Source organism: Hirundo rustica, chromosome 1 (assembly GCF_015227805.2).
Source record: "Hirundo rustica isolate bHirRus1 chromosome 1, bHirRus1.pri.v3, whole genome shotgun sequence".
NCBI classification, from domain to species: Eukaryota; Metazoa; Chordata; class Aves; order Passeriformes; family Hirundinidae; genus Hirundo; species Hirundo rustica.
The window spans coordinates 102,725,032-102,749,902 of NC_053450.1; positions in this window are offsets into that span (position 1 = coordinate 102,725,032).

Below are 24,871 nucleotides of genomic sequence, written 5' to 3' on the forward strand. Positions count from 1 at the left end.
GCTCTGCCCTGCCAATCTTTAATCACTGGGTTGTGAGCACACTGTCATACAGCTTGGAAGAGGGATCCTTATATTCAATGACTCCCTGCTCTGTGTCACTGCTCCTCATGGCAGTGCCTCACAGCAATCCTTCTCCTACAGCACTGTGGATTTGGGTCAGGTAGAATGGCTTTATTTTGTGTCCTCCTGGATATATATCTAAACATCATGTTAGCAGCTTGCTGGGTTGTCTCTGCCTCAGAAATATGCTCAGTGACCTTTCTTGGCAGTAGCTGTAAGAAGCCATCATGATGCAAAACTGGGGCTAAGTATGCCAATCATATTCTAGGTATTGACCTTTGCAAGGGACTTTTTCTTTTTTAGCACAGAAGCGTGGAGACAAAAAGGCCAAGGGTTCTTGGTAGGGACACAGCAACTGACAGAAGCTGAACATGGGTAAGTCTTGTGTGAGAGTGCATGGAAAACAAGGATGGGCTCATCCCGGCCCTCATATTCACAAGAAGGGGCAATTAAGCCAGGACTTTGCCCTTTTTCAGAAGTCTATGATTTTTTAAATCCTTTTAAGAGTACCATGTCTTTGGTTCAGAAATTCTTCTACTTTAACTTTGATCCTTGCTTTCACATCAAGTTGTCCTGGTGGGGAGATTAAACTGGAAGTGTGGAAATGCTTCCCTGAAGTCCCAGATCAGTTTCTAGGAAGTGTGCATGAGCCTGGGGCAGCACAGGGCAAGACTGGCTGTCCTGCAGGGTTCAACCTCCCTGGAAAGGAGTTGTAGGAACTCTGGGGCCCCGGGGAATGCAAGAGGACGGCATTTGCCTCATAAATGTCTGGGTTTGAAGCAGGTGGGACCCCATGGATTGAGCCCACTCACAGCAGACTGATGACCTTACACAATGGGATCGAGCCAGGTTGTGACAGATGGTGTCCTTGGATCTGAGACTGGGTCCTGGCTCTTACTGTGTAGTTAATGAATTTGGAGGAATAAAAATTAACTTGGTATATTTTGTATACAGTATAAACCCCCTGATTTTGTAGATAGCATATCCTGTGCTGGAGTAAAATTACAAGTATGATCAAAATTGCTGGTAGATTTTGGTGTTTTCCTCATGGCTCTTGTCAATTGATTCCCAGAAGAAAATTTGGAAGGACATTACTAAAAGACCTATAATCTGACATGGTTTATTGGATAGGCAGGACTGATGGGATAGAGCCATTCCTGGTGCTCATGCATACCTCAGTAACGTTTATCTTTAGCAAGTGCTTGGTGAAAAACCGACTTGGTGGAGTGTATTATTTCACAGCTAACAAAATCGACTAAGTGATGTCTCACAGCAGGTAAATGCTGAAGCCTGATTTCTGAGACTATTGCCTGAAATATTTAACTTAGTTAAGAAAGAAAGAAAAAGAGACAGAAATATCCACCCTCTGTTGACACTGGCTGATATCCCTATGCCAGTAGGAGAAATGAATAGATTGGGTTCCTTGCTGTGCTTTGAGGTGCAGGCTGCCACTCGGAGAAGGGCTGTGGCTATCAGAGGTAAACCACTATTTTGTGTATCCAGAATGGCACAGGAAATCAGAGATGGCAAGGCAAGGGTGAGCAGTGGCATGAAGCCTTTTCTTGCAGGCACACCCTCCATCCCAGAAGCTCAAAGGGAGTCAATTGTCCCAGTTAAACCCTCAGAGGAATGTCCTTCTCTTTGGTGAGATTCCAGATAACACACACACACACTTGAAAGCATTTTTCTATCCCAGCAATGCCTGTCTCAGAGCAAGAGACCCATCCTCTTTTGTCAGTTTTTTGACATGTGGGTGATATGTCCATGCCAAGATAGTCATTTACCTCCACAGTGGCTTTTTCCAGCAGGTTTCCAGGAATGAGAAGAGCAGCTGGAGAAACTGAATGCTGTGCTTCATGGGTGGGGGAAAATTCTCTGTACTGCAATATTAGTACTCACTGCCTGTTGCGGTCACCAAGCACTGTCATCAAGGAGCTTTCAAGGGGCTGGTAAGGAAGTGGGATGTACTGAAGCTCTCACGCTTGTACTATTCAAGTCCAGAAGGGTAATGCAGGGAGTATGTTTATCATGTAAACAGTGAACCGTCTGTAAAAAGGGAAGTTTTATGCAGTGATGGAGTTGTGGGAAATGAGAAACCACAAATTAATGAGAAACCCTACCAAGGTTAAAGTTATTTAGTGATTAGATATGATTTCACTTTGTTTGGCCAGATTGGAAGGGGGGAAAGACATAGCACTGTGTGATAAATCTTTTACTGGCACAGATCTGAGATTATTCATAAGTGAGACTAACCCACATCAGTACCAACAGCTTATGCTGTCAGCTGGATGTGCCAGCTGAACAGCTGTCTCAAGGTAAAATTTCTTAAACCTTACTAGAAATTGTGTCTTCTCTGTTTACCTGTGGAGGTCCAGTTGTATTTTCTGGTATTTATCCTTTACGGGGATTTTTGAGAAATAAATAAGTCACTAAAAATACCACTGTAGTTATATTGTGACTAGAAGCAACCCAACTTCCCAGTCTAATTTCTTGGGACCTTCCATGTATAGTTACTGGGTTGTGTAGAAAGTCAGGAATCTCCCCTTTCTATTCAGGCCATGCCTTGCCCTGAAGGTCATGCAGAAAATTACTTCTGTTCACTCTCAGGATTTAATATGATTGCTCTTTTTGGCTAAGGTGATATATTTGGGGAATGTTTCTCCAGTTTGAAGGAATACTGAGAATGGTGGGATGGTAGAGGATACTTTAATTTTTAGGAGCAGAGATGAGGCACAATTTTGAGGGTTGGGTACTTTTTGTTGATGTAATTTATGACATTTTGCCATAAATCTCTGATTTGCCAATCTCTGATTATATAGAAATCAGAGTAATATTTTGTAGCCCAGGACTGTGACGTTTGAGGTGACAGAGAGGGTTTTTTACTAAGATGGGGACAACAGTATAAACTTATTTTGTGTCAGAGTTTCAACTGTTTATTAAACCTTTCCCTGCATGAGAAGAAAGATGGAAGAAGAAAGAAAATGTCTAAATTCTAAAGCTGGTTTGGTCTGAAGAACTCAGGACATACTTAGCTCACACGTAATTGCCATGCATCCATTGCTTCTAGCATGTGGCTGGCTTGCATTTGACCAGCTCAACACATGGTAATAAAGTTGTTGCATCTCTCCTTTGGACTTGGCTCAATTGCTCTTGTTTGTTGCAATGTAAGGAAGGTAATTTATGCAATATTGCTGTAAAAGGGAGCTTGAAAGAAATAAGAAATCTTGGGCTTGCTTCAGAAATGTTTTCCATGTACTGTGGTCATGTTTCACTTGCACTTTATGACCAAATTGTTAATTCCTTGAAGTTACTATATCACTATGATCTGAATGTACGAAATTATTTATTAACATAGCAAAAGCATGTGAGAAAGAGACAATGTTCTCCTCCAGATTGCATCATATGAGAAAAAAAAAAAAAAAACCCACACATTTGGGAAATTATTGTCCCCTACACACAAGAAGTTACAGAGGGGAACTTTAAAAATGAAGTGTCTGCACAGATTGAAAGCAAACCTTCTAAAACTATTCAGAACTCTCACCGATGAGACATGCCTACAATGCTGACAACTATCAAACTCTATGTGAAAATATTTTAACTTCTCAGGTGACACAGATGTGTGCCACTATTTCAGTGCATCAGAGTTCACAGTGTTCCTTATCGAGAGGTACAGCTTTGACTTTCTGTATATTCACCAAGAAAATACTTTCTGGATATAAATGCAGCTTCGGACAAGGCCAGGTCTGAGTTCAAAGAAGTCTAAGGTTTCAGTTCAGATTTGTTTACTCTGAAATCTTGCCAGACCTCTGTTGTCCGTTATGTCCTCTGTGTCATTTAACATAGCAGTTCAGCAATGGTGATAAATACACAGGAGCCCACAAAGAGCTTCTTGGTGATGTTTTAATTGAAAATAACATTGAGAGTCTTCTTCTTTTCTCTTCTCTTTTCTTTTCTTTTCTTTTCTTTTTGATGCTGATGAAGAAGTGGTATACTTGGCACTCAAAAAAATATTCCTATCAGTATCACATTTTACAACAATAAAATTTCTGACAGATAAAATCCATCTCCGCGTTCCACCTTCTCCCCACAAATTATGCCTGTTGTGCAATGCAGTCATAGTTACTGGGTCTTATTAACATAAAAGCTCTGATAATCCTAGCTAGACCAAGAAAGAGCAAGATACTTCCTGAGATTTCTGAAAAGAAGTTCAGAAGACCTACATAAAATGTTTGGATCTGTGAAAATACATAACCATTTCTTCATAAGGCTGGTCTCTTTTAGGCCACTTGATAAATGACTGACAAGTCAGCAATGTGGAAGCTGCAATCCTAAACTCACACTTCTACTGATATTTCTACCATCAGGTGAAAAAATATTTCACCTGATATCAAATTGAAGCAGACTCAGTTTCCACTGAAAATTCACAGAGCCTGAATCCAATGGCCCCACTCACCTTTGGCATTTTGTATATGGTTCCCTCATTATGGAGTGCTTGTGGGTTTTGACTCAATTATCCCCCTAAGACCCCATGCACAGAAGTGCATCATGGTGCTGTATATTTGGAGTGCTACTCTCAGCAAGAGCAGTTTGTCACTCAGGGCCTTTCACTCTAGTTCAAATGTTCCTGAAATCCAGAAGGGCTCTGATTTCATAGGTCTAGTAGAGGTTCTCACAAAACCAGAGGTATTTTCAAGATACTCAGAACCACAAATTCAGCCCCAATTGAATTTCAGTTTCCCTTACAGGTCATTATTGTTTTCACCACTTTATAGCAGTACTGGCCAAAATCAATCTTTTACAACTCGACTTCCTACTTATACTAAAAGAAAAAGGTTGGGGGTTTTAATTAGAGCTATTTATATTTTCAAAATGAGGAAGACATTCTGAAAAAGGAATTGTTTCTGCAGCCAATTTGGGGACCTTCTGTCTACAAAATCTGCTCTAGACACTTTCCCACCACAACTTTCTTTCCATTATTAGGAACTTACACCGCTTCATATTTAGCTTGGTATTTTGCCAAAAAATGTTCTTTAGGTCTCTATAGTACAAAATCTGACAGAAAGCATAACACAAGGAAAAAAAGGTACTTTTAAGTCCCTACTTTTTTCCATTTTCCCATCAGAAAAATTTTTTCAAAATATTAGTAATGTAAATCCATCTCTGTTCCAGTTTTTGCTCTGGTTATTTATACTCTTTAAATGTGATCCATGTAGAGAAGTCAAATGTGATTATATCCATTCAGATAATTCTTCAATCTATTCAGGAGCTAACTGTACCTGGCACAGACACTGAATATTTCCTTTTGGTTTCTGAGCTAGAAATAATACTTGAAGTAAATTATTTTCTGCTGTGATAATGATGATACTACCAGACGTCCTGAGTGGAAAAGGCCGGGGAGGTTCTGATCCTGACTCTCATTCTGATATTATGTCCTACTTTTTTTCCCTAAGAAAACTTATCTCAGATTCTGTCTCTAGTTTTCAATAAGAACAGTCCTTTTCTCTCTTCCTGCACAATTTTTCAGCCAGATTGACTGAACTTCGAAAAGGTCAAATGACTTACTTGAAAGGTAAACCATGAGTCAGTAGCACAGCTAGCACTGAATCAGATCTTTTCCTGTCTTCCAGTCCAACCACTAGACAACACACAATCGCTTTTATTGACCAAAGAACTTTAATGAAGTCAGCATTAGCTGTGATATGTGCTTGCATGAGACTCTGAACAGTTTTAGTGTACATTTGTATGAGTCTGTGAAAATCAGTCACCTTCAACCAGCAATTCATAGTGTATGTGGCAGACAGCAGACCTTGAGTCCCTCTGTGCATGCTTTGTGTCCTGTCTGTGCATTTCATTGCTTCCACACTCAAGCCATGCAGCTGTGCTCCTGTCTGCACTGGGAGCTGGCGTGTATGGTCTGGGGCTGAGTTACAACCTTCGCTCTCAATCCGCAGTTCAGCTGCCGTTTCTTTACAGTCAAGAAGAGGGGAAAGGGCCTGTTATTCTGCACTGTAGTCATATGAGATCATGGCTTGGAAAATGTTCAGAAACACTGGAAAAGATAAACTCAACAACCTATTTTGACCTTAGAGTCTACCAATGTTTGTTTTAGCTGACCTGTATGCATCTGCACATATTTTGGCAGATAGATGCCTGGAAACTTTGTAAAGAGGCTGATGGAAAATACTGTAAAATAGAAGAAAATATAACTGAGAAGGAGGTTGAGCAGGCATCTAATCTCTCCTCACCTAATGCAAGATGGCTTTGTCTACATTACTTCTAGCGGCTGACTCAACTGTTACCTTCTACCTCTCCAGGCAATCTGTTCTGTCACTTCACAACTCAAATTATTAAGTTAAACATTCAGGGAACATTTTTTGCCTGCCCTTATTGAAATGAGTGTGTCACTTATGTGCATAATGTAATACAATCAAAAAAATATAGAATCCAATATAGAATGGTGTGTATTACAAAGTCAACAGTACAGAAGTGTTCTCAGTGAGGATTTCCTTTCTTTTATTCTACATTTTGCGGTACAGAGAGCTTTCCCCTGCCTCCTCTTTGTACTGAATAATGCCTGGTACTACCTTTATCCTAATAAGACTCTCTTTACAAAGATTTTCCAAAGGTTATTCAACACGGTTGCCTGAGTATGTAAAGAAAAGGTAATAGTAAAAAGAAATGGTTTTAAAATCATACTGAAGATATGACTTTTCAGTTCTTCAAAGCCAGGAAATTAATATTGAATCATCTGACTGTGCTGTGCTGCAATGTTTTAGCTCATATGGCACACAAGATAACCACTGTTCAGAGACTCTGCAGTAACTCAGCAAAATGGGATGACTGGAGGATGACGTTTCTGCTATAAATCATCAGGTCTGTAGTGTATATGTGTAATAGACAGGACTTGAGAAGTAGGGAAAAATGGAACTGTTGTGGAATGCCAGAAGGACTTTTAGCATGTTTCTTTTACTGATGACTGGTTGGCAGCTCAAAAAAACCCCAGCTCTCTAGTATAAGGTCATTATATAAATTAAAATGGAAAGAGCTACTATTAGATCCTCTTTTCCATTCCCTGTCACTCTGGAATTGTTCCCTACAGTGTTCTTGAGTGTTTTGTCCAGTCTTCTCTGAAATAACTTAAGCAACAGGGTTTTCATTGCTTCTCCTTGGAATCCTACCCCACACTGTAGTAGATCTCATTAATAGGAAATGTTACTCTAAAGCATAAATCTTCTTGCTCTCCATTTCATCTCATTAATTCCACTTATATGCCCTTCTCTGGTCCTAATCAACCCCTTTGCCTCTTAAGTGTTTATATCCTCCTAAGACTTATGGGGAATTATCATAGCCCAATTAGATATCATTCAGCCAAGATATGTGGCAAAGCCCATTCCCTTCATTTTCCTTCAGCCCACATCTAAGCCCTGGCTCATTTTTTCCCCTCTCTGAAGTCCCTTCAGTTTGTCATCAAGTTGCCCTCAATTTAAGTGGAAGAGAGTTCTGGCCCCTATGCTGCAGCCGGAGATGTGGCGATCAGGTTTCCAGAACACCAGTGATCCCCAGCTCACCACAAATTCAGATGGAGTGGCCACAGAGACCACTCAGGAAGAGGAAAATAAAGGAGAGTAGAAGTTTGCAGGGAAAGAGCAAAGTAAAATGTCAACCAAACAGCACAAGCAGTGGCCCTGCAGGGAAAAGAGCCACAGAAAAGCTTTGAAGGAGTCTTGGGAGCTACGCCATCGCAGTGAGGCATGGCACCAATGGCTTACGCCCTGGCCACCCTGAGGAATGCCGGTGGGGTAGAAATGCCCCCAGATCACTCCATGCCCACCCCACACCAGTTGTGGCAGGCAGGGCTGGCATTGCCACTTTGCCAGCATTGCAAACCACTCCACACTGCCCTGCACCATGACCTCATGAGTGGCAGCAATCTGGGTAAGCGTGTGTTTCACAGATGGACAAAGCCCACTCTGTGTGCAGGATTTTTCCTTGTGGCCATAAAATTAAGGAGTGGGAGAGAAACCTAGGCTGTATCATAGTCTCCTGGTGGTCCACTCCCTCCACCCAGCCCTGCAGACCATCCAAAACGTTGTCATTTTACCCCAGAAGGCAAGCAGGCCTGGGGCAGATCCAGAATGGATTACAACGTAATCCAATTCACAAGGAGGGGTATTTTTGAAAGAGGATTATTCTTTTTTCTCTCTGGCTGGCTGCCAAAAATAAATAAATGCTGTAAGTATAATGTAATGTTTTTAGAGAACATGGTGATGGAAAGAGAAAGCTCGTTTCCATATCCACATTAAAGGGAGGGAGAAGGTAATTTGATTTTTTGCAGCGCTGTGCAAAGCAATCTGACGGTATGTAAGGTATAAATGCTGGTATTTCACAGTGGAATTTCAAACACAGTCGTATGAAGAAAGCAGTGCTTCATTTCTAATCAGAACGACGTACTATGGCTGTTTGGTCTGCATTTCAGCATCAAAAAGTCTCTGCCCAAACCTTTTGTGACCTTCAGAGAGTTTTGCATAATTAGCTTGATTAAAGACACAGCACAGTTTTAGCACCAGAGACCAAAAACCACAAATTACTGAGGATCACATGTTTTGCAAAATAATACCATTCATGTGATTATTTGTTTTGCTCTCATCATTTTTGAAATATTACTCCATTGCTTTGACTTGAATTTCTGGTTGTAACAGATAGCCAGTTCCCAAATAAAATGTAAGCCTTTACAAAATGTTTCCATTGCATAAAAAACTCTTATTGGATTTCTGTAAAGTCACAGAGCTGTTTGATATTTGTATTAGGGATATGACTGAAAAACACCAGCAATACAAGAATTTCAGCTATTTAGAGTGTCATTTCACAGGGCCTTTCTTAGACTTGGCTTTTACCATTTTGATTTTAGTGTGTTAATCTCAAATTTTCAAGTGTGATAAAGCCATTAAAAGACCAGATCAAGAACATATGATAGAAAACACATCAATCAACTTTCACCTCCAGAGAGCATTGGGTCATCTTACAGAGAACAGTTTGGGGACTGCTCTGATCAAAGAATCCAGAAGATAGCTGTGGGGGCTTGCAACAGAGGGGAGTACTGCCGTAGTGTTCCTTGGATCATGCATACACAGTGCATGGCTGAAGAATGGCCAGAATGGGCATACCTGGCAGAAGGACTCACCTACTTCCTGCATGCTGAAAAGAAGATTGCCTAGTTCTTTTCCTCTCCACTCACACAAGAGGTAGGAATATCCCACAGCCTGAGGGTGATGGAAAGAAAAGATCTCAGAATGTCCCAAGCATGGCAGATGGAGAGCTCTTTTATAGGATCCTCATCCTCTGCCAAACACCCTTTTTCCTCACTGCTTTGGTGCAGAGTGGCTGTGGATCCCTGCCCATACACTTCCCTTTTCTAACAGGTTTCCTGACACACTCCCTGCCACTCTAATAATTGACAAAAAGGACTTGGACAAGTGCAGTTGGGCTCATACAATGTGTTCACATGCATATGCAGCTATGTAAGGCCAAGTTTATATCTCCTGCTCCTCTGTCATATTTGTAGTAGCTACCAAGCTAAAGAAGATGGTCAGCTACATTACAGGGCTTGCAAGATATTTCAGGTAACCCTGCCCTCATCCACACTGTACCTACAGCCTTCATAGTCTGCTGGAAAGACTGCACAGATTTATGCAACCCTCTGCTGTTAGCACACCCTCATTGCTGCAAAAGATCTCAGCTTGAGACCTTCATGCGTTAAAAGAAATTAAGGAAGTTGCAAAATCTATTGGTACAATAATAACAGTGGGTGTTCTTACAGAAACCAGTATAAGCTGGTTGAGTGGCACATCTGGGATGGTTTTAAGAAGAAACTTGATTAATACCACAGATGACTGCTATTTAAAGCCATTCATTTTGATGCATAGTTTGGGGGAGGTTCCATTTACCCCTAAGGAAAATGCAGGAGTTAATACAGACAGTGAGTGTTTGCGCTCCACTGGATGGTATTGATCACAGGCAATTTGGATTTGGTATTTTAAATGTGGGGAACTTGAATGCAATACATATGAGGACATTTCAGTGAGGCAAAAAGTGCAAGAAAAACAGTAGCAAATCCCTCTGCCCACTAGATAAGACATTTAAACTCAAGATTGGGTGTGACAACCTTAGGAAAAATAAATACATTTGCATGTTTGTCATTCAAAAATTCCGGTTTCCAACACTCTCCTTTCAGGGATGTAAGCTTACGGTCAGGGTTGAAGACTCTCAGATTGGAGAAACTTGGAAGAAACTTCTATTTTGTAAAGGAATGGGACACCAGAGTACACATCCAAAGGAAGTGAAGTCCGAAAAAATAGGTAGGATGTTCTAAGTAATTAGATATAGCTGTTGTTAACCAGGATTATGAAGTCCAGAATCTGACTGTAATAGATGAAAGGAAGAAGCCGGAAAACTTCTACTTCAAAGGTTTAAGCTTCACATGCATCCTTGAGAAAATGAGGAGTGATTTAGGAAAAGTGAAGGACCATATTTGCAGTGTCCAGCTTATAAAGGACCAAGGCCACATAGACTCTGTGAAGGAAATTCAGTTCTTGTCCTTGCCGGTGAGCCTGATCTAGGCACCTACATTCAGAAGTAGGTGGAGATGGGTGGTGAATGCTCTGTTACTACACTGGAACCCTTCAGAAGCTGCATGACAGTGTTGATGTCTCTGTGGGTTGTACGGAAATGCTTCTCTTGATATAAGAGAGCCTAAGATGGATGCAGCTTCTGTGATGAACAGATTTTAGGCAACATTCAGTTCTGCATACAGACTAGCTGCAGCACCATATGGAAGGTGATGATATTATAGCAATAGAGGTAATGGATCTGATTGTAATCTGGCTTGCACCAGTTCTAGGCAGATGCAACTCCTTCAGCTTTAATGGACTTACCACAGCTTCACACCAAATGAAGTGAAATGAGTTTTGGGTACAATACATCTACATTAAGCAATGAAAGACTGGTGATTTGTGTGATATCTTTTTTAATTTCTCTCTCTCTTTTTTTTTTTTTTTTTTTAAACTAAAGTTAAAAAACGCATGTTGTGTGGGTAGGCATTTTTTTATTCTTATTAACAGTTGGCATTCTGTTTGTTGTAAACTGTGTGTGGGTTTCTGTGCAAGACAAAGGCATGGCACTGCTCTGGCTAGGAAACTTTGTGCCAACTCTTCACTGAGGAACTTCACAGCAGTTTTGGACATATTTTTCTACATTGGGAGTGGAGGGAAGGAAACAGAGGATGTGTGCGCAGCAAAGACGAACTTTCCAAACCTGGTTAATCTCACTGTATCCATGCTGTGCAAACCTCAGCTGCTCTAAATTAAATGGAGCTGGAGGAGGCAAAAGCACAAGGACTAAAAGATAGAAAACAAAGGAGAGAAGCGCATGGAGTGAAGCACAAAGGAGTGAAGAACATGAGGAGGTAACAAGATAGGGAGACAGCATTGAGCAGAAGGCAGGCTGTGATAGTAGGGCTGCTCTTGGAAACGAAGCACACCGAGAGAAATATTTTTTGTAGATAAAAAAGACCTAGAGATTTGGAGCTCTGTTGCCTTTCCTCTCTTTCAGAACCTGTCTCCTGACAATTCATTTTGCAGCACTGCTCATCAGCCTTTCCTGAGAATAGGTGGCCGGAGACAAGGGGCAAATGCTCTTCTAAAATAAGAGCTCCTAGCTTGCTTTAGCATCTATATGCAAATAGCCTCATAAATCAATATTGCCCCTAGCAGGCAACCCTGCATTTGGAAAAATAGGGAGGAAAATGGGGGAAGGTTAACAGGGTAGGGAACATGGGAAGCAGCAGAGATCAGGGCTGAAGAAAAAAGCAAGAAATTAATTCCATGGCCCTCTTCCTCCTCTTCTATCCTCCTGCTTGGCTGTGGCTGGAGCACATCTGATGTGTAGGCAGCACTCTGGGCCCAGGAATTTCTATGACCTTGACGTTCACCGGAATAGGCTTTTACAGTTGTTAGAGATGCTTTTTTCTTGTCAAAGTGGAAAACAGCCTGGTTAAGTCCAGGCCTGGGAGGCAGTTGCACATTAGGGAAATTGTCTTTGGACTTGTTTGTATGGGCCAATGTAAATTTGAAGAGGACAGTATGCTATTGCTTTACTTTTTTTGGCCACAACTAAATAAAGAAAATATGTTGTAAATATAGAGGTATCTACTTTCAGCTTTGCAGGCTTAAAAACACTGATGATCTGGATTATAATCAATGTTTGGGATTTCATTTTCCTATAGGCTGCTTTGATAAAACATGAAGAAAAACTGGCTTTTAAAATGTTATCCTCTGTGCAGAAAGACATTGCTGATCATTCCAGCTGATCTGCTGCCTTTGCAATTGCTATCTGGCTGTCAAGTAGAAATCAATAAATAGAAGAATGTGCTGCAACAGCATGGTGGAGGGACTGGAAATGCATCCCACTGGCTGATAGCATGTGATACCCACCTAACTCCTCTACAACTATCCCCCATGCCACGATACAGAACAAGGGTAACCTCACAGAACTACACTTATGTAAGACCAGGTCTCCAGCTACACACACAAGGATTTTGAGGACAGTCACGATGTGCTGAGCAAGATGCACCATAAGTGCAGCTCCTTTACCACTCTCTCTCTTCTTTTCACACACAGTCACTCTGCCCAAGCTCACTGAGCGAGAATTGGGCCAGATGGCAGAAATGGCCCTGCATCGTTTCTTTCATATTTATCTGTTGGACCACATGACCTGTAAGAAAAAGCAGACAAAGAGAAGCTCATTTACAGTGCTTGAAAAGAGGAAAATAATTGTTGGCGTTCCCATGATTCTTGTGGAAGTGATGATGAGGTGGAAATGCAGCACAAGACACACCATGTGAGTGCATTAGCCATCGTTGCACTCATTTGAGTTGCCACAACAGCTGTGCAATGCCAAAGGCCAGGGTATGCACTTCTGCAAAGTTACAGAAGGGAAAATACAGTATTTGTTCTGCTTTTAACTCAGCTGATGTCATCAGCAACTCATGTGAAAAGAAAAGCTTTTCTCTTTTGGTGTTTGAATATTTTAATCTGTTCCATACTTCTATCACCAATAAACCAACTGCCTTTAAATGTTGGCACAATCTGCATTATACTTAACCCAGAGCAATCTTAATGTAATTTTTTATAATATGTCAATTGCTGCTAGGAAGCTGTTCCTTAGTAAGGACTAGCTGTGTGGAGGATTTCAGCTCTTGGAGCTCAGCTTGTTTTAATTACCTACACAGATAAGTGTAGCCATTTATTTTCTTTGAACTGGAAAAGGTTGCTTTTCTATTTTTAACCCCTGAAGACATCTGAGTAATTCAACTGAAAGCCCTCAATCCAGAAATAACCTTTATTTTTCTTTTTGCCCTATGAGGATCAAACTGTTTCTCATGAACCAAGATTTAACCCACAGCTGTTCAATTCAGTTTGATTATATTCAGGCCAGGTTTTCATAGATCGGTAATAGAGTCTCTGATACTCATCCAGTGTGGCATTGAGCAACATGGCTTGCAATTTTCTTTTGAGAGAGAGAGAGTCTTTTTGCAACAGTACTCACACAGAGAGGTACTGTTTAGTAGGATTCCTCACGGAGTAAGATGCTACTTGACATGTATAAGGGTTGCAAGGTCTGGTCCAAAACAAACATGTATGATCAATTTTCCAAAAGTGCTCTGCATGTTGCCATCAATGCCACAATGGGGAGAAACTGCGTGCTTAAGCACTTACAAAATTCTGGCCCTTGTTTGAATGTGAATGGGTGCTTGAGCTCTTTAGAAAATCTGGCTGCAATTGTGGGTGCTGAGTACTTAGGAAGCAGTGGTGGTCTTGAACCATGTCTGCCATTACTGATTTACACCCTTGTCAGCCATCGATTTTCAACAGAGTTACACCCTTATGGAATTGGAGCAACACTGTCAGGCTGCCATTATTTATAAATTAATGCACATAGAGGTTATTTTATTTTATTTTATTTTATTTCATTTCATTTTATTTCATTTTATTTTACTTTTTGGTTTTTTAAGGAAAATTCGTTTGAAATATTACCCTGTTGCCTGAATCCGTACTGCTCCTGACTCTCAGCCAGCTCCCAGATTAAATGTAAGTCATTACAGAATGTTTTCCTCACATGGGAAAGACTGAAGTGGCCCAGTGTTAGTTTTGCCCTCCGACATTAATTCTAATTACCTCAAAATGCAAACATGTTTGAATTTCCAGCAGATGACATTATTTTTTCTTTGACATCAAACATCAAAGAAAGAAAAATAAACATGGGACAGTGACAGCATTAGGCCTCTAGTCATTTTTCAGAAGGTTTTTCATGTCGTGTTCCAGACTGGTTCTTCTTTAAGTCTTGTCTCGGGTATTAGGGAGGGGAAAGGTTTACAGACTGATGGAGTCTTTTCCCTTCCAGTTCTCTGAGGCAGATGGGGGGAAGGAAAGAAACAGTCTGGTTTAGATCAGGGTTGGAGTCTTAGTTTTTAGAGGAACACACGCGCCCCCAGTAGTTTGGTTATTTTCTTAATTTTTTTAAGCTTTTCTTCTGAATATTCATGGATGATACTGCTGCATTTAAAAATTGCAATAATTCAAAGAGAACAGAAATTTGTAAATGTGAACAAGAACCCCCAAATTTTGCAGATGTTTAGTACTTTTGGGAGATCATTGTTCAGACAGGTGTCACGGCAGCTGAAAGCTGATGTTGCCAGATATTCCCTCTACAGAGCACTGACCTTTCAGAACTCTCAAGTCCGCAGGATTTATAAAATAGACCAGTCAAGGGAGTTGCCTCTGCTTCTACATGTCAGGATTTGGGATGTGCTAACTTGCACCCCCATATCTTTTATGAAGTTGTGGCAATGGCAATTCTCAGTCAACTTTCATGGATCCTGACACAGGGCCATGATCCTCTCACCTGCACCCCTGACTGCACCCAGAGCTCACCTCTCCCTGGTTTTTCCCGGACTCCTGGGCTGGCCCTGGAGCAGGGTATCTCTGCATCTGAAAAAGGGAAATAAATGGGATAATACCACTGCTCAATCTGACAGACACCATGGAGACATGTAAAGGCTCTATGATTAGAGACCCTGACTGTGTCTTGGTGATGCAGGCTATAGAAAAATCCATGCAAGAAATCAAATTATGAGAAAATTACAGAAGTCTCTTCCCAGGGCCTGGGAGAGCAGGGTTATTGCAGGACATAGTGAAGATGCACTGTGCAGGGAACTTGAACAATGTATCTGTACCACTTACTCCTCTCCTTTTGAGCACTAAACCTGACTCCCAAGTTTTAAAAAGGGTCAGTTTGTGATGGACCCAGCCTGCAGAAGCTGCTGCTGTGGCTTTGCAGTGCACCAGTTCAGCATGCTTCTTTCTTTCCCTGATGGAAAAGTAGCTCCTTCTACTGCATGGGGCAAGTAGTAGTTTTTCACACCAGGCACCCTCCCCCCTATATGCTTTCAGCCCCACCTCCATTTAAAAAGTGTAGAAACAAATTAATTTTCAGTCAATAAATAACATTAAATAAATAAATAAGCCATGTGCTCTGCAGTTGTTGCCTGAAATGTGAGCTCTAGTGTTTTGAAGTGTTTCTCATTGGGACCCACAAATGTTTGTAATAAAACTGACTGGCAAAATCTTGGGCTGGAGCCTCTGGGCTGCTCAGCCAGCTTCACACCCATCCTCCTGATCCATTTTCCCTTGATGCGTGCCCAGAGCAGGCAGTAGTTCCTCAGGGGCCCTACAAGGGCTGTGGTCTGGAATGACTGGGCTGAAGGGCATCAGCCAGCTCACCTCAGGCTCCCTAGCAAATGTTAATCTTCATGCTGAGGCATCTGAGGATGGTGGAAAGATGCACTAAAATAAATTCTACTTTTCTCGCCTCTTCTTGCAGTTCGACAGCATAGCTTAGAGACTGATGCTGTCAAACTGGTTTTTTTCCATTCTCTGCAATACTTGGAAACTACACCATGACATTACTTCTACCAGGAAGCATTGTAAAAAGGAATATGGTAGACAGAAAACATTTGATTGAGGTTACCTTTCCAAAATTGCTTACAGATTCTGAGAGAGGTCTAGCAGGAGACATCCTGAAGGGGTCTTTTGAAACCGAGAGTACTGAAAATCTGCCCTACAAAAGTCAGTGTTTCCATCTGAGTGCTCAGAAATTAATGTGCTTAAAATCAAGTTTTGTACGGAAATTTGAACCAGCCCGAATACTAATATTGGCAACAGCTCTGCATGTTGGTAGAGCATAGCAGTCCTCATCAGGCAGAGTGTATCGTTTAGGGGTATGTTTTCAAAATTAGATAACCCAAATGTTCTTACAAATGGCTTTGATTATTTTCTGTCTCTACGAGACCAGGTTTTTTAAGGAAATGGACAACTGCCTGAGGAGAAATGGTGGTGGGGTATGTGAGTATCCTTTTTCGCACACATCAGTGCATATTTGGTATATGAGGTGGTGCTTACAAAGTTTTCCTTTCACTGTTCAGGCAGCCAGTTTTTAAAAATGTGGCCTGTGGTGTTTCTGTTTCTTTGATGTTTTCAAATGGGATCTAGTTATTTTAATATGTCTATTATATCTAATTCTTTGCTAAGGCCACCTCAAGGCTCTAGGGGAAATCTAGACTTTATGTTGTCCAAGTTGCCATTTCTAAATTAAAATAAAAGAGAGCTGTATCTTCTGCTAAAATGACATTCGTCCTTCTTGTTTATGATGTGCGGAATCATCTTGGTTCAGAAATGTGCAGTCCTTCCTTTCTGCTTAGAGCTGCTAGCAACATTGGCCAACAAAGGGTGGGTGACTTGTTCTCATCTCTTCTGGATGCTGTGTGATGGATGATAGAGTTACATGCACACATTCAGAATCAGCCTGATGTTTCACCCAAGTCCATAAAATGAGACCAATTATACCAGAGCAGGTTTATACCTTCAGCAAAATCTAAACCAGCCAGGCACTTCTAGGACTCCATCAAGAGAACAAACCTTACCCAAATCAGTTTGTGCTCAAGCTGTTGCTATAAACCAGATAAATGTTTTGCAGGATGTAGGATGACTGGTACAACATGGATTTTTCACGAGTGACACCCGGCACCCCAAGCCTTTTGCTGGGATTATTGCATGTACAGAGACTGCTCAATCATTCCTCTGGTCAAATACTAGCTAAATAGTATCACTAGCAACAATGTAAGTGTACAAAGCTGTACAAAATTATGTACATGTGTGATAAGTAGTAACGTGTCCGTCAATATTGCATGACTTGTTGGGAGAAAGATTTTTCTAGTGCAACTTCAGAAGTGCTTAGGACAAGATATTCTCTGTGGGAGCCATCTACTTTCCACGTGGAAAATGCATGATGGGGTTTTGAGTAGGATTGGATATATTTTGCTGCTTTGAATTACTGTTCAGATGAGTCAAGCTATTATTTGTCCTGTTGGATCTCTGTGGTGTTGGTGAATAGTTGTTTCTGCATGGATGGTGCATTAAAGTTCCCATTAACCGTCAGCAGCAGATGTTAACCTTTTAATATAAAAATAACCATTTAAAAACAATTCCTCTGTTATCAATACCTGCTCTGCAATTTCACCCTTTGGGAAGTATACGTCTGGATAGGAGTCAGCGCTTGTTTTGGAAGAGATGGCCTGTTGTCATACCCCCTTGCTGTTTCTTTTAAATCTGGCTGTAGTGCGTCTTTAAGATTTGTAGAGGTGGGGGTGGTTTTTTTTTTGGTTTTTGGTTTTTTTCCCTCTGTTTCATGCCTAGCAGTGGTGCCTTATACATTCACTAAGAATGAGTCCAGAGATAAAGATAAGAAATTTGGGAAACTGTAAATGTCCTTATCTCTGTTGCTGGTGTGGGTAGAATCAGTATCCCTGAGAAAAATATTGTTTTATATGAGGTAACAGCTGCTGTGCTGTAGGTATTGAGTGAGGCTGTGCTGCAGTCATTAATCTTGTACTGCTCCTGTAGCCTTTCACTAATAAGAACTAAGAGCAAGACGATCACTGTTTGGGGATTAGAAATGGAGAATGTGCCATTCAGGAAAGAAGACTCAAACCCACTAATGATAGTAGCTGGTCATTTTTTCAGATACATCTTGGATTTTTGAGCTAACAGTGCTTAACTAGGAGTGTTTTTTACAGTGAAATTGTCTCTAGGTGCTTTCAGTAGTTGCTATGTGGACAGGAGGCAACCTCATATTAACTGGGTGACAGGTTGTACAAAAAGGATACCAGTCCTTGCTGAACCTGCCAACAGCCAGAACCTCCTCACAACTGTGTGAATGCCAGCAGAGAGCTCCCATCCCAAACCGATTCATTATCCATTATTACCATGCAGCTAGTACACCAAGGAATGATTGTAATGAAAAAATAATTTAGTTTTAGATATTTAAATTTGTTTTCTATTTGCTTGAAATTTTAAGAATTATTGGAAAGAAAAACATATCTTCCAAACCCTAAAATAAAGGAGAAACATGAACAATGTGTACAGCACTGTCCTGAACTATTGATGTTTGTATAGTAGTTGCTTGTTCCTTTCCACTAAAGATTAACCTGGCAGTATATCTGCAGGGACACCTACTGAAGTTCCTTGTAGCATGTTCATGATTAACGCTTTTAGAAATTCCAAAAACAAAGGGGGAAAAAAAAAAAAAAAAAAAAAAAAAAAAGGCAACAAGCAGTCGGGTTGTTCTAGTGACTTACTCTGTGCTTTCTGGGAGGAAAGCAAGTGCCTTGGATGGCCAACAAGTCTCTTGTATGTGCAATGGTCATACACCATGGAGACTGGGCAGCTTTTTCACTCTGAAATCCTCAGGGGAAACGAGTTAAGGAGGGTTCTAGATACTGGACTGTGTCACATGTTATGTGAATTCACAGGCTTCCACTTGTCCTGTGTGGCCTCTTGACAGTTCCACTTCAGAAGGTGCCTTTTGCACATGCCTTTCTCAGCACATCTGTGAACTCCTCAGTGTGCTGTGGGAAATACAGACCAAGCCTTCTATGATGGCGTGACAGCTTCAGTGGACAAGAGAAGAGCTGCAGATGTCATTTATCCGGACTCCTGTAATTCTTCTGACACTGATCCCCAGGGTATCCTCTCCAAATTGGAGAGATGGATTTGATGGATGGACTCTATGGTGGACAAGGAATTGGTTGGACAGTTGCATCCCCAGAGTAGTAGACTCTTCTGGATGGAGATCAGTGACAAGTGTCCCTCAGGGGAATACTGGGAACCAGTGCTGTCTATTAGCTTCATCAACTACAAACAAAGGGACGGAGTGCACCCTCAGCAAGTTTGCAGATGACACCAAGATGAATAGTACCATTGCTTGAGCGATAGGATGCAATCCAGAGGAACCTGGATAAGCTTGGGGAGTCAAACACGGGAACATATCCTCCAACTTCCTACTTCATGGCTAAGAGAAAAAGCAGTGTGGTTAGCAGTTGTGGCAATTGCTTATCTTATTTTACACCTTTAAATTGGTACAGGAGTGAAAATACCATTACCTTTAAATTACCTAAATTACCTTTAAGTTGGTAGTTTGGAGTATAAGGAAGATGAGGCCAAAGTTTATGAAGTTGGATAAAATACGTCTTCTACAGCTGATGTTGTTAGTGGAGTTTAATTCCTTTTGATTTCATATGCCTCTGAAAGTTGGAGCACCATTGTAGCACCAAAGCAGTCTAGTTTTCAAATGTGATGAGGACTAAATAGCCCAGTTGACACTGGAAACTGAGATCTCTCCATCAGACTATTTATGCAAGATATCAACAAAAAGCTTTCCTCAGTACCTGTAAAGTTTCTGTTTGCCATTCCAGAGTTTCCCGTAGCCTTTTCACAGCACACATGTATTGCATGTACACCTCCATATGAAGTGTGTGTGGGGATTAATGCTTCCAGCACAGTCCAACTCTCACAGCTTGAAACAGTGCTAATTTTTCAGCGTATCAGTTAGGAAGAGACCAAAACCAAGACATACTGTCCTCTCAATATTACTGGGTTCAGCCTTGAACCATGGGAAGAAACTCTTCTGTATATAAACATAAGATTTAGGACTGAGCCTAAGGAGATGGAATGGAAGAAAAAGGAGTATTTTTGAGATGATAAAATGGTACCAGTTGGAAGCAGGATGTACCAACTGCCTGGTTGTTGGGGAGGGGGCAGCATTTTACAGAGGAGGTATGTCATAATAAGAAGTTCAAGGAATCCACTCTGATTCAACAGCTGGTTCAACCAAACCAGATGAAACTGCCTTCAATACCATCCTGGACCAGATTTTTCAGAAGAATTCAGCAGCTTGGTAGCTAAGCCCTTTTGCAAAACATCTTCCACTTATTGTCACAATAGAAGCTGCTGGATGCTGACCACTTCAGAGAATCTGGACCAAATGTGAGATGCTAGGCACTTGAAACTCTGGCACTGGACTCTGCAGAGAATTTGATCCATTATGTGCTGCTCCACTTCAAAGTGGTTAGCAGCTTGTGACAACCATACAGCATCACAGCGAATGTCACTTTTTGTGCAAACATTTAACCAATTTATTGCATGGATTTTTAGCATGGTAGTAAATTTCACCCAAATATCAATTTGCTTTGATTTTTTTTTTTTTTTTTTTTTTTTTTTTTTTTTTTTTTTTTTTTTTCACTGAATAGAAAAGAATTACTGAGTTTGTGTCTTTCTGATGAAATTATTTACAAATATTTTCAGGGTATCTTGGAGTGCAAGAATGTCATGGGAGTGTTTCCTCACCAATCTTGTTTACTGTTTTCTGATACAACAACAACAAAAAAATCATTAGCACAAGTTTAAAAACAGAAAGAGAGATGAAACCTATTCTTCTGAGATTTTCTGTTGTTTTCTGCAGTTTCATGTTTTAACTTTGAAAGAAGAGAAAGGAGACATAACTCCTTAAAGGAAAAGAGGAAGACAGTTTAGCACAGACTAAAAGCTGAGGTTCAACTCTACAATCTGAGTTCAGAGCAATCTCCAGCTTTCAGTATAATCTTTGCATGTTCTTTTTTTTTAATCAAACCCAGGAATTATACAGCTGTTGAGATAAGAATAATTAAGAACAATGCATTTCCTTTTAAAGCTCCTCAAAGGGTAACCTCTAATAAGATGAATTGAGCGTCTCATGCAGGCCACACACAAATGATTGCTCATATTTAGTAAAAACATTTTTTCGAGTAAAGATAAGCTAATTTTTCTCAAGAGCAGAGGGTGGTCTTTAAGTCTTGCATTTGTCAAAGAAACAAGCATTTTTTAATCTATTTCCTATAATCTTCTACAGCTCAAGAGGAGTAATGTAGGGGGAGGCAATGTATTTATGTAGGAGCACAAGCCTGAGCATTTGAACAAACCATAAAGTAAAAGAGACAATGGGCTGGATTGTGGAAACCTCACTTGCAATCCAAAATTTTTGCGTGATGATGCTGTTGCTCCTGTAAGTACTCAGCCTTGCAAATAAGCGCTGCCTGAGCTCTAATGTGCCACAAAGCCCATTTGGAAGTGTAAGGCAACTGGAAATCAATTTCTCATAGCTTTCACATTTTTTAAATGCTCTTTCCATGGAAAAGTTTCACTAGTCACCTACATGGAAAGTCAGCAACACCATCACAGTAAAAGTGCGCTTGCAGGATGCAGGGGGATCCTCCCAAAATCAACCATGATCTATGCCCTCTGGATGCTTAGCTCTGGATAAATGGTTTTGCTCTGGCACTATCCAGAAAGACACAGACAAGTCAGGCACTAGGACCCATACCTCGTATGTGGCCAGTAGAGCTCACAGTGAGACTTACTTGCAGTTTGCTCTCACATGCATAGTAGTGTGAATCCAGAAAAATCCAGTGAGAATGATCCTTGGAAGTCTTTGTGCAGGGTGTTGGAGAGCAGACCAAACTAGTGCTGGTTCTCTGCACTCATGAAACTGGCCTCATTTGAATAGTTCATGGGGGAAAGCCTAAATATGAAGAAAAGGCAAGACATAGTGTAAAACATGCTACTGACAGGTTCCTCTCCTCCCCTTAAGACATTTCACCTGGAAAAAGAGACATACCAACTGGAGTTATAAATTATTCCAGCTCCTAGGTGCCAAATGTTTCCACTCTCTCCTTTGTATCTGTTACAGATGCATCATCCATATATGAATGTTTCCTGGAATTTGGTTCCAGAGATTTAAGCCTGTGAAGTTTTGGGGCCAGACTCACTCAAATGAAACTCCCAGGGAACAGAAATTGCCTCTCTGTTTAAATCAAGAGGCTTATCAGAGAATGTTAAATGATTTTTTACAGCTAAAAGTCAAAAGATCTAACCAGTCTTCTCCTTGCTATTTGCTGCATAGCTTTCAAATTAAAAAAAAAAAAAAAAAAAAAAAAAAAAAAAAAAAAACCAAAAAAATCAAACGAAAAAAACACCCCCCCCCCCCCCACAACCTACCACAAAAAACACCCAAACTCAAGCAAATAAAAACAACAAAATCCCAAACTCTTTCCAGTCCCCCTTGTCCTCCTGACAGCCAAGTCTGTTCCTGTCACCACCCTTCTAATTACTAGAAAGACCCCTCTTGGCTGGAGAGATCAATGCAGGATTGTTTTACACCAACACTGAAATTTTGCCTGCTTAAGCAGAATCTAAAAGAGCAACAGAATGATCCATTAGCCAATGAAAGAACGTTCAATCAAGCAGTGCTCTGCATTTCTCCAGCATTTTTCGCCCTAAGTAATTAAGCATTCATTGATTACAAGCATTAATTAGGTCTAATCACATGCCTGCAAATGAGGCGCTATAAAAACCTGAAAATGAGTGCTGTTTTAAAACGGATTTTGGTGGTAAAGAAGGACATAACCATAGTATAGGATTCCCAGAAGCCCTTCATATTCATAAAGGCAAAGTACTGATCATCTCCCAAAAATCAGGCCCTACTGATCTATGCCAGGCAGGGCTGTCAAACATTGAAGCCTCTGATTTTCTTTCTAGCAGCACTTCGACCACTAGTCCATATTACTCCATTATAATGAAATACAGCACAACAGGGGAGAACAGGCAAGTGAGCTGGAGGCCTGGCACCACCAAGATCAGTGGCATCGCCATCCCAGCCAAGGACAACACACTGAATGGACAACTGCTAGGGACAAGAGTAACTCAAAGCAGTTACAGAGTTTGCCAGACTCCCTAGGACTACCTGGTGTGGTTATACTGTCATTTCTAATACAAGGGTTGCTTTTCCATTTTTTTTTTTTTTTTTTGGTAAGTCAATTTACACCTATGCCCATGCATATTTAATGTTTTTAGCTAAAGGTGAAGTCAGACGGTCTGTGCCTGAGCCTGAATAGCAACTTACAAAAGCTGTGTTAGCAGCTGTATACCAGTCCGCTCTTTCTCTGTCTACTCAGTTGGTACTTGGTGCATTCATAGCACAGCTATAAGACAATATCTAAACACTTAAAAAGGGCTTTTCTCTCCCAAGCCTGGTCCTGCTTTTCATAAACTCAACCTTCTTGTTTTACACATTCCTCCATTCCACTTTGATTTCCATTGTTTAATCTCACCCAGCTCTTTCTGTCCCTCCCCTCAGCAGGATATAAAAAATGCAATCCCTTCATTTTGCAATGTTGCAAAATTGGGTGGGTTCATAAGAAAGTATCAAAACAACAAAGAGGAAACCCAATCTTTTCTCCCAGCTCCCATGGCTTGATTCCAAGGTCAAGAAAAGAGAAGACTGCAAGGCTGCATTCACAAGGGACACCAGGCTGCATGGCTGCAAGGTTGCCAAATTGCTCCTTGGGAGCCGCATAAATCATGAGTGAAGCCTGGATTCTCCTCATGGTGTGCACACACTTAGCTTTTCATGCATCCCTATGCTTACTCTTTTTCTAAAAGTTAATCAGATGCAAGGACATGGGGAACCCCAATGCAGTTGCATAAGTAAAATCAGTCAGCATGTAAGACCCACAGCATCACAACACAGACTACTTTCCTATCCCCATTGCAGCCTGCTTCTTCCTTCTTCCAGGAATGGGGCACAAAGTAGATGCTCAGACTTCCATTTGCTCATAGGCTGCTCTTGGCATTGAACGTGATTTGCATCCAGCAAAATGCCTGATTTTGGTGCATGGTGCAGCAACAATCCTTGCACACACACCAGAGGGATGCTCATAGCCCACATCTCCTGTCCTTGCGCATTCAGAAGGGCCTATGTAAAGAACGTTGCTTCGGCTTTGACTTTTCTCTTGACAGCAAAAATGAGGAGGAACGTCAGGGGTGTCACTGTAAACCAGGACATATAGCTCACTACTGGTGAAAATACAATCACTCAATGGGGGTGATAATGATTACAATGGGATAAGTTGCAATTAGGATACCAGAAACAGCACCTTTCAGCAGAGAAGGTGTTGCATTAGCTTCAGAATTAAAGTGGTTGCAGTATATGAGAGTAATTTAAGAGGGAAGAGAAATCTGGGCACCAAATGGTACAGTAAAGGACCCAGTTAAGACTGTGAGCTGGGATGATGTGCAAATGGCAGAATGCAGATGTTGATCTGCTTGTAATACTTCAAGGAGGTCCAAATCAGAACAGATCTAGATAAACTACTGACATCTTACTCCTGGAGGTGGTCCCCCATGGACTCAAGGGTAAGGCAATGAGCAAAGCCAGTCACAGAAGACCTTACCAGTGCTGTTGCTAATGCTCAATGGATGAAGCGTTTGGGAAATGACTGCTGTTTCTTGGCATGGCAAGCAGGGTGGTTGTCACTGTGTCCTTCCAC